Source organism: Hemicordylus capensis, chromosome 3 (genome assembly GCF_027244095.1).
Source record: "Hemicordylus capensis ecotype Gifberg chromosome 3, rHemCap1.1.pri, whole genome shotgun sequence".
In the NCBI taxonomy this organism is placed as follows: Eukaryota; Metazoa; Chordata; class Lepidosauria; order Squamata; family Cordylidae; genus Hemicordylus; species Hemicordylus capensis.
The window spans coordinates 283,901,673-283,911,841 of record NC_069659.1 but is presented as its reverse complement, the minus strand read 5'-3'; the positions used below and the strand labels follow the sequence as shown (position 1 = coordinate 283,911,841).

The window sequence follows — 10,169 nt, the reverse complement described above, 5'->3', positions numbered from 1 at the left end:
TGAGCTCACTCCTTGCTTTTAATGGGGGCCTCCTACAAAAATGTCAAGGGGTTTCTTCTTACCCTGCAGGAGACAGAAGCAAGAGGTATCCAGTGTTCGCTGTAGATTTGTGATATTATGGAATTAGGGGTCAGGAATGTGTCCTTTTAAAAATAAGAAGCATCCACAAGCTTAAGTGAGCTGGCAAGAGTAGTGAAGGTGGAGTGTCTCTGTGGTCAGTGCTTCAGAAACTGAATACAATAAAGAAGCTCAGGAATGCAATTTGCAAACATATTTATTAAAAATAAATACTAATTATATTGTTATGTGTAAACTAGAAAAGTCAATCAAATATCCATCCATATAAACACCTTGAAAATATTGATACAAAATCCAACAACCAGTTTCATAAATACATAATGGAAAAATGTAGGCTTAAATAAAGTCTCTTAATTCCAAAATTTGGCCATATTCTGAGATGTTCTTGTAGATTCTTTGTTCATCTAGAGCAGGGATTCTCAACGTTGGGTCCCCAGATGTTATTGGACTTCAACTCCCATAACCCCCAAACAAAGGCCACTGGGGCTGGGGATTATGGGCGTTGAAGTCAATAACATCTGGGGACCCAACGTTGAGAATCCCTGATCTAGAGCGTACAAGATGAGTCAGATGCATTTCCACCCATAGTCTTCATCAGTGATTTCCTTTACCAGCTGTTAATATATACAATGATGCAGGTCATTGTTTCCCTCTTGAGAAGAAATTTTTCTTCAAGATTTTCGCTGTTTATTAACAAAGGGTTTCTTGTTGCTGCCGCCTCCTCCTCCTGATGTGGGAACTACAGCTGCTGAAAGACAGAACATCCTTTTAGTTGTTCAGTGCTTCAGAAAGTCAGAGACAGATCAGCCAGGGCAGTGCCTAAAGCTTTTAAATAATAGTTAAGTTAGAAGAAATTTAGTTTGTGTTAAGACGTGCACATACACACCATCAACAGATAACATGTTTGAATGTTCTCTGTGCCAAACAACCCCCTTCATGTAGAAAAGTAGGAACAATGTGCTACTTAGGATAGCAATTTGAGATTAGCACCTGAGAAGGCCCTGTACCGCAGTTCTCTTTATTTGCAATAATGATTGTATACCTTTTAAAACAAAAAATTAGGAACTGATTTTTCATAGGAATTGGGGGGGGGGGGGACTCTGCATGAAACCAAGCCAATGACCAGAGTGCCTGCCTGTAAATGTGTTGTTATGCTGTCCTTGGTATGGTTGTCTCAAATGCTCAGCTGCAGCTCCTGAAAGCAATTCTGTCTCTGACTCAGTTGCAACTGTTTGTGGTTGCTGGATATTTGTTATATCACCTGGCTGGACGGCTCTATTACTGCACTGTATTTCATGCACAAAATCTGTTCGAAAACTATGCAGCTTGATCTATTAAACATAGCAGCAAAAGCCTGGTAATTCTCTACCCCAAAGCTCCAACATTGCAGCAAAGAGGAATGGTACAATCACATGAGTACTTAACTTTACTGTTGATCCTGTCCTAATGTCTGTTGGTAGTGCTCTTTAAAAAGATTACCTATGATTAATCAGTATTAAACGCAATATCATAATAACTGCCAGTCCCTACAGTAGTTTGAAAAACTATGCAGAACCACCACTGAAAGGACAGTGGAGAAGGTTCTAAGTAACTCTTTCTGTCCTCTGTACTCCCTTCTTTGTGGCAAGGGAGCATGGGATAGCAGTTTTGTGCATCAGAATTGGGGGAGGCGAAAACTGTTCAGATGGCAAGCTAATTGTGCACTGAGAATTATTGCAACATGTAGACAAAATGCAGGAAAATGGTTTGTGCAGGAGCAGACTCGGATGAAATTACTCCTGGAGGGGGGCGAAAAGGTTAGTGCAAATTTAGCAGAAGGTATTATGCAAGCTGAGGATATGATGCCAAACAATATAACTTGCAGAACTCTGGCCAAAGAAGATTAATTCCACGGTTGTGAAATTTGGAATTTCCAAAAGGGAATGGAGTCACGTTGCAGAGAAAGCTGATGTGAACATTGGGAGGGAAAATGAGGCATAACTTGATGAATCCTACATCTTGACAAAGTGTTGACAAAACTCTTAATCTAGTGTCCAGACTCATTAAAACAATGTGTTTGGTTGTGGATGTATTTATGCATTTAACCATCTGTGGCCTGTATCATAAGGACATGCCCTATTTCTTGTTGTTACTTCCCTGCAACTAGTATTTAGAGCATCTTGCCTCTGAGGCTGGTCTATAGCCACCAGATTAGTAGGCATTGATAGACTTGTCCTCCATAACTTTGTCTAAGCCCCTCTTAAAGCTAGTGTCCATATCCACGTTCCATGGCAGAGAATTCCATAGATTAATTATGTGCTGTGTGAAAAAGTACTTCCTATAGTTGGTCCTGAATTTCCTGGCCTTCAGTTACATGGGATGACCGCTGCTTCTAATGTTGTGAGAGAGGGAGAAAAATTTATCTCTGTCCCTTCACTCCACTCCATGCATAATTTTATATACCTCAATCATGTCTCCTTGTATTCGCCTCGTTTCCAAACTAAAAAGCCCCAATTTCTTTAGCCTTGCCTCATATAGAAGGTGCTCCAGGCCCCTGATTATCTTGGTAGCTCTGTTCTGAGGTTTCCCCAGTTCTACAATGTCCTCCTTAAGATACGGTGACCAGAACTGCACGCAGTACTCCAAATGTGGTTGCACCATAGATTTGTATAAGGGCATTATAATATTTCCATTTTAATTTTAAATCCTCTTCCTAACGGTTCTTGGCATGGAAGTTGCCCTTTTCCACAGCTGCCACACACTGCGTCGACCCTTTCAACAAGCTGTCCAACATGACCCCAAGATCTCTCTCCTGCTCAGTCACTGACAGCTCAGTCCCCGTCAGTGTATATGCGAAGCTAGGTGGGGTTTTTTTTTGCCCCAATAGGCGTCACTTTACACTTGCTTACATCGAACTGCATCTGCCATTTTGTTGCCCACTCACTCAGTTTGGAGCGGTCCTTTTAGAGCTCCTCACAATCTGTTTTGGATTTCACTATTCTGAATAATTTCATGTCATCTGCAAGTTTGGCCACTTTGCTGCTTACTTCAACTTCTAGATCATTTATCAACAAGTTAAAGAGCTCTGGTTCCAGAACAGATCCCTGGAGGAGCCCACGTCTTACTTACCTCCATTATGAAAACTGTCCATTTATTCCTACCCTCTGTTTCCTGTCCTTCAGCCACTTACCAATCCATACATGAACCTGTCCCCTTATCCCATGACTCCTAAGTTTGTGCAAGCGTCTTTGGTGAGGAACTTTGTCAAAGGCTTCTTGGAAGTCCAAGTATACTGTGTCTACCAGATCACTATTGTTCACATGGCTGTTGACACTCTCAAAGAACTCCAAAAGGTTAGTGAGGCAAGACTTGCCCTTGCAGAGGCCATGCTGGTTCTCCTTCAGCAGAAACATGTTCTTCTGTATGTTTAACAGTGTTGTCCTTCAGTATGTTTTCCAGTCCTCTGGTACAGAGCCTGAATGTAGGGACAAATTTTTATTATTATTATTTTATTATTTTTACATTTATATCCCACTCTTCCTCCAAGGAGCCCAGAGCAGTGTACTACATACTTGAGTTTCTCCTCACAACAACCCTGTGAAGCAGGTTAGTCTGAGAGAGAAGTGACTAGCTCATAGTCACCCAGCTAGTATCATGGCTGAATGGGGATTTGAACTCGGGTCTCCCTAGTCCTAGTCCAGCACTCTAACCACTACACTACGCTGGCTCTCCCAAATTACATATACTTGCTAGGAGATCAGCAATATAACATATGAGTTCCTCCAGGACTCTTAAGTGAATGCCATCTGGCCTTTGCAATTTGTTAATTTTTAGTTTTTCAGGACAGTTTAGAACATTCTCTCTGGTCACCTCAAATTGGCCCAGTTCTTTAGCCTCCAAGCCTGAGAAGCTCAGTTCTGGAGTATGTATATGGCCGATATCCTCTGCCATGAAGACAGATGCAAAGAACTTATTCAGCTTCTGTCCACTTCTGTTCTTCTCTGCTGAACTCCATGCAAACCACTTTGATATTTGTTTGCAAACTCCTGTTCTCAGTGGTCCAGGATGTAAAATTCCTCTGGTCTGAGCCTTGTCTTAAGAGCTTGTCTTCTCATTGCATGCAGTGGGGGCTCGAATGGTGGACTACACCCATGATCTCCATGCTTTAATCAATTGTGTGTACACAGACTATATATTTATGTATGCACATAGGCTGGGTGTGCACAAGGCCTATTGATGCAGGAGGTTTTAGGTGGGGCCTGCCACCACAATCATGACTGCCCTCTATATGCTGAGTCTATGCTTCGATCTATACTTGAGTATTATAGCCCTATTCACACGTATGCTCTCAACACATGCATTTAGTGTGCAGCATGTGCATGTGCAGATCTGAATGCACATATAGTTTTTCATATATGTTCAACACACATACAGTAGTACGCTTCCTATCTGTTCCCTTCAATTAAGGGATCCTGTACCCAGAATCAATGTGAAAATGGCCACATGCACAGTAATTAATACAGACAAGTACACTTGTACAAACAATTTTTCACAGATACAATGTGATTTCTGAATGGGGCTTATACTTTCAGAATATCTTTAAAAGGTTGCTTTCTGTCACTTTGTTCTTCACACATGGGATTAACATTCCTGAGAAATGTTATCTCAGGTGCTGTTTTGAACTACTTAGAGTGAACTGAAGCCCATGAAGCCCATTTCACTCCACATACGGTGAAATCCTGATCAATTATGACATGGATATATTGTAATAGAAGTCTTGCCACAAGCTTTGGTGGGTGGCAGACTATACACATAATCATATTCTGCTCATGTGTTTGATGGGGTGGTGGTGGTGGGATAAATAGCTCGATGCTCATGTCCTCAATGTGGGCCCTCAGTACATGCATTCTTATCTGGGTTTGTATGCACATAATTAGCCAGTCTCCTCCACCTCCATTATAGTTTTACTGCTAAAACTAAACTTTGTTACTATTAAGGGGGAAACATTTGTACCTCAAGGGCACAAATCTAGTACGGTGCTATATACTAAGCCAGGGTTTTCCCCAGAGATTAAAATCTTGATAGATTTCTGCAAGGCTGCATGTTCACTTCACTTCAAAATTACATACCTTGGGATGTAAGGGTTCAAAATTACATACGTTGAGGGATATAAGTTAAATGAATGATGTGTTTAAATCTGTTATTGAATCTGACACTAAATATGAACAAAATTTCTTGGTCAGAGCAATATGTCCAAACTAGGTAAGTCTGTGACTTGTACCTGGAAATGCTTCAGATAGATTGTGCAATACACATGATACAGTCCCATTCAGTAATTCACCTACAGGTTTCTTTGTGTGAAAGTTAGTAGCTACTGTAAGTGACCATTGTCATCCTTTGTTTATGTTTGGACAAGTATCTTGCAGTGTCCTTCACACCAGTGGTTCTTAACATGGGGTCTGCCAGATGTTGCTGAACTACAACTCCCAGCATACCCAGCCACAATTTATTGTGCCTGGGGGTGCTGGGAACTGTAGTTCATCAACATCTGGCAGACCCCACGTTAAGAACCACTGCTTCACACTATCACTGTTCTACCATTTTTCCTCCTCCATAAAAACTTGTTTCCTTTTTAAAGTGTGAGCATATGTGCAGATCTGTTACAGGCAGCTTCACATGATCACCCATAAGTAAGTACAAAGTAAGTAGATGGGAATTGGAGGTTCCCACAGCACAACTGCTCCCGACAGGTACATTGTCCAGACTTGCCCATGTACCCAGTTACTGACCTCTGCCTGAAATTCTACTGAGGATCGATGCCCAATTTCAGATCTATGTTTGGGCAAAGATTCTTGGTAGAGTCTCTGGTGGAGGTCAGTAACTGGTCATTGGTGGATGACATGCCCACTGAGAGTGTGTGAACTGCAGGAACTGCGGGTTTCCTCCTACTTATTTTGTACTTATTCATGGCTGATTGTGTGATGCTACCCTTTAACTAATTTTGCTCCTATGCCTGTTGTTTCAGGTAGTTTCTGACTTTGCAATATCCCAGCTACTTTACAAGCCCACAGAAAAGTCTCAAGGACACTTCTACAAACACACTTTTTTAAAAAAAGCATTGCCTGCATCAAAGTTATTGGTGCTTGTAGCGATAGCCTTATCTAACTTGATGTGGAAGCCCACATGCACAGAGATGAGAATGGGGAAAACAAAGGACACTGCAGTAAACTGCAAAAGAGACACTTGGTCTGGACATTTCCTTGGATATATCTCACTCAGGGATATCTCACCCAATTCCAGATTTCACACGGATTTTAAGCATCTCACCCAGATTGCTTAGCCTATCCAGATTTGCCTGAATTTCAGCTTTCATATAAAATAAAAGCTAAGCTCTAGCCCTTGTAGAAGAGGCATTATGGAGCAAAACGTGCAGTCACTATTCTGCTCAAAAAATATTTTTAAGCCAATTTACATAATATGCAAATTAGGCACCTGGATTTGGAAAGCCAGAATACAGCAACCCTACTCATGGGTCATCCCATTACACTGAAGGTCAGGAAATGTAGGACTGACAAAAGGAAGTACTTCTTCACACAATTAACTTATGGAATTTTCTGCCACAGGATGTGGCAACGGCCACTAGCTTGGATGGCTTTAAAAGAGGCTTAGATAAAGTCATGGAGGACAGGCCTATCAATGGTTACTATTCTGGTGGCTATAGGCCACCTCCAGCCTCAGAGGCACAATGCCTCTCAATACCAGTTGCAGGGGAGCAACAGTAGAGAGGAGGCAAGCCTTCACCCCCTGCCTGTGGGCTTCTCAGAGGCATCTGGTGGGCCACTGTATGAAACAGGATGCTGAACTAGCTGGCCTTGAGCCTGATCCAGCAGGGATGTTCTTATGACCACAGTTAGTTGCATGCATATTCTGCATGTAAAAGGTTCTAGGTTCAATCCCGATACAGGCAGAGAAAGATCAAAGAGCTGGCTCAGTAGAAGGTAGCTTCTTACAGAACAGGATAATGGGGTATCAGAAGATGATGTCTAGTTTGCGCCTATCACTTTGCTCTCTGTTTGAAGTGTATCTTAAGCTCTGTTCAGAGATTATGCTGTACATACATACAGATGTCTATACACATGTGCATGTTCTTGTGTGAATTACTGTACATGTATATTCACTTTAAAAGCTAACCTGATACAATCTCCCTCAGAAAGTGTGCTACAGTACATGTAATGAATGTAATGTGTGAATAACTGTACATGTGTACAGATGGTACATGTGTTGAACATAATGTGCAAATAAGGCTTTAGTGTTGCAGTTAAAAGGAGGCCTAGGCAGAGAGAGCACCATCTCATAAACAGAAACAAACAAATACCATGCACATTTGAGCTGTGGTGAACTCTCAGGTTGGGGCTAAAGCAAAGTGTATATTTATGAAAGGTGGCAATGTTATGGATATAGCTGATGAGGTGCAGGTGAGGCCAAGAACAAGACTTGGAGGAAATGCTCCAAGGTCACAGTTGCAAGGAACTATACAGTTCTGTAGAGATGGGCTGGGCTGGCACTCCTAGTAAATGAGTCAGTCAGCAAGAGGCAGCTATCTTTCTAGGTGGGAGGTTCTAGCTGGAGTCTTTCTGCTGCTCAGCATTCAAATGCTCTGGCAGGAACATAGGAAGCTGCCCAGGGGCGTAGCAAGGTTGGAGTGGGCCCAGAGACAAGATTTTTAAATGGGCCCCCCCCACTCAAAGTCCAGGGCCTCCGCACACCCCAGGCCCCCAAGGATTTAAGTCTGATATTCCAAAATAAGTATGCTGCCTGGAAATACATTTCACTGAATACACACACGCACACATCACAATATATAGTGATATACATTGAGTACTATACATTTGTTTTACTTTTAATGCCTAGAACACACTAGAAAGATGAATGATTAAAATGGATCCCTCGCTGCAGATTAGCAAAGGAGACTTTCAACCATGCAGGGTGAGCCTATGTTTGTTTTCTCGGAATTCTGAACAAATTCAGTAAAGTTTGATTCCAGGAGGTTTTTCACAGGAGACTTTTAAAGCCCTTTAACACACATCTCCTCTGGAATAGAGGTGCTGCATTCACATGTTGGCCAGATTTACCCTGAAGTCCCTGCAAGTTATTGGGGAGCAGTTCACACACAAGAAAAATAAAATAAAATAAAAGCAGAAGACATGCTTCACAGTTCTCACTCAGACCTTCTGGGTTGCAAAACAACTTGAACATAAGTGCATTTATAAATGAATGAATAAAATAAATATAATACTGTTTCTTCCAGAAGTTTTTGTAATTTTCTGCCATGAAACAAGCCACTTATAGGACTTTTTAGATAGTTTTTTTTAAGCCAGCAAATTTTCCAAGCTGTTTAAAAATAAATATTCAGAGACTTCTCAGTCCCTCCCCCCCATATCAAAGCCCTATGGCAAGCAGATCCCTATATATCCGGGTGGGGTGGGTGGGGAAGGTAACCACAAAAAGGAGTTCACACTCTACCTGGCAGCAAGGGGTCTTCTGCTGCAGAGAACAGTGGAGGCCTCTCTGGCTGCCTCCTCCTTCCTGGCTGGCTTGGGCCCTACTGGAGTTCAGGCTTCACAGAGGCCTACACCAGACCTCCCTGGAAGCCCCGCCCACCGCCGATCAGCTGAGAGGCGGGAGAAAAGGAGCTCTTTGCAGCTTGTCTGCTGCCTGGATTGCCGGCCAGGAGAACAAGCTGGAGAGACGGCAAACAGGGCAAGTGGCTGAGGGGCCTTGGGGCTGGGCAGGGGGCAATGGGGAGTCACGTGAGGTGCCTCTGGGGGGGCCCTCCAGGCAGTGGGGCCCCCAGACAACTGTCTCCCCTTGCCTGATCGTTGTTACGCACCTGAAGCTGCCATATACTAAGTCAGACCATTGGTCTATCTAGCTCAGTATTGTCTATACAGACTGGCAGCAGCTTCTCCAAGGTTGCAGGCAGGAATCTTTCTCAGCCCTATCTTGTTGGAGATGCCAGGGAGGGAACTTGGAACCTTCTGCTCTTCCCAGAGTGGCTCCATCCCCTGAGGGGAATATCTTACAGTGCTCACATTCTAGTCTCCTATTCAAATGCAACCAGGGTGGACCCTGCTTAGCTAAGGAGACAGTTCATGCTTGCTATCACAAGACCAGCTCTCCTCTCTGGAAGGAATCTGCTGAGGCAGTTTATCTCTGTCTCCTGCTTAAGACTCCTCTTTTTAATCAGGCAATGGGCTAGTTCAGACAATACTTCATTGGTGAACATGCACATTGTCTCCACCCCTGGAGCACCAGGGTGCTTTCCCCCAGTTGAAGGCATGAAGGGGAAGCTCTTCCAAACCACTCCTCTACACATGCTAGTAGAGGGGCAGTTCAGAGGAACTGACCCTCATGCAATTAAGGAGTGGTGCCCTGGAAGAGGAGAAGGACATACATACACAATGTACAGAGATCTTTATCACATCCTTATCATGTGGCAGACAAAGCATTGTTTGAACTGGCCACATGGCTAATGCTTAAGGATTAAATTTTTGATCAGCTAGGGGCATTTAGCAGATAGTTTTGGGCTTAGGAAAACGGGTTCAAATACTGCCTGAGTAATGGACTCAATTGGGTGACCTTGATCCTGCCAGGGCACATCTGTATTACAAGTCTGAACTGATGTGGAGCTGAAATGAGCAGCAGGATGGTCTTGGCTGCTCCCAGTGCAACCTGGGTACTGTGTGTGTCAGCATTCAGAATTCTGACAAGGCCTATAGTACCCACGGTCCTGGCACTATCATAGTTAAATGTCTGAAAATAGTAAAACTATATAGTATAGACATTGCATCAAGTTTCAGTATTTCAGGTGAGGGTGGGGAGGGGAGATATCTAAACAAGCCAGTGTAGCTGCACAGAAGCATAGCGATATGCTGAGAAGGAAAAAAAGACACCTTTATAAGAAATTGAATGTCACCAAGGATGAATACAGAGGAGTAATCCAGATTTGTAGAGACAGTGTCAGGAAGGTTAAAGCTCAGAGTGAGTCAAGGCTGGTGAAGGATGCTAAGAGCAACAAAAAGGGTGTTCTCTCCTTTATATATTCAAAGTAA

General features: G+C 43.0%; 1 long non-coding RNA gene across 1 annotated transcript; it reads right to left on the bottom strand.

Moving 5' to 3' along the window:
* Positions 1 to 302: 302 nt before the first annotated feature.
* LOC128349622 (uncharacterized) lies at positions 303 to 8,683 on the bottom strand. Its single transcript, XR_008318885.1, has 3 exons — positions 8,581 to 8,683; positions 3,248 to 3,532; positions 303 to 826 (listed from the first exon to the last, which is right to left on the bottom strand). It is a non-coding gene; the product is annotated as an uncharacterized LOC128349622 (long non-coding RNA).
* Between the last annotated feature and the right edge of the window lie 1,486 nt (positions 8,684 to 10,169).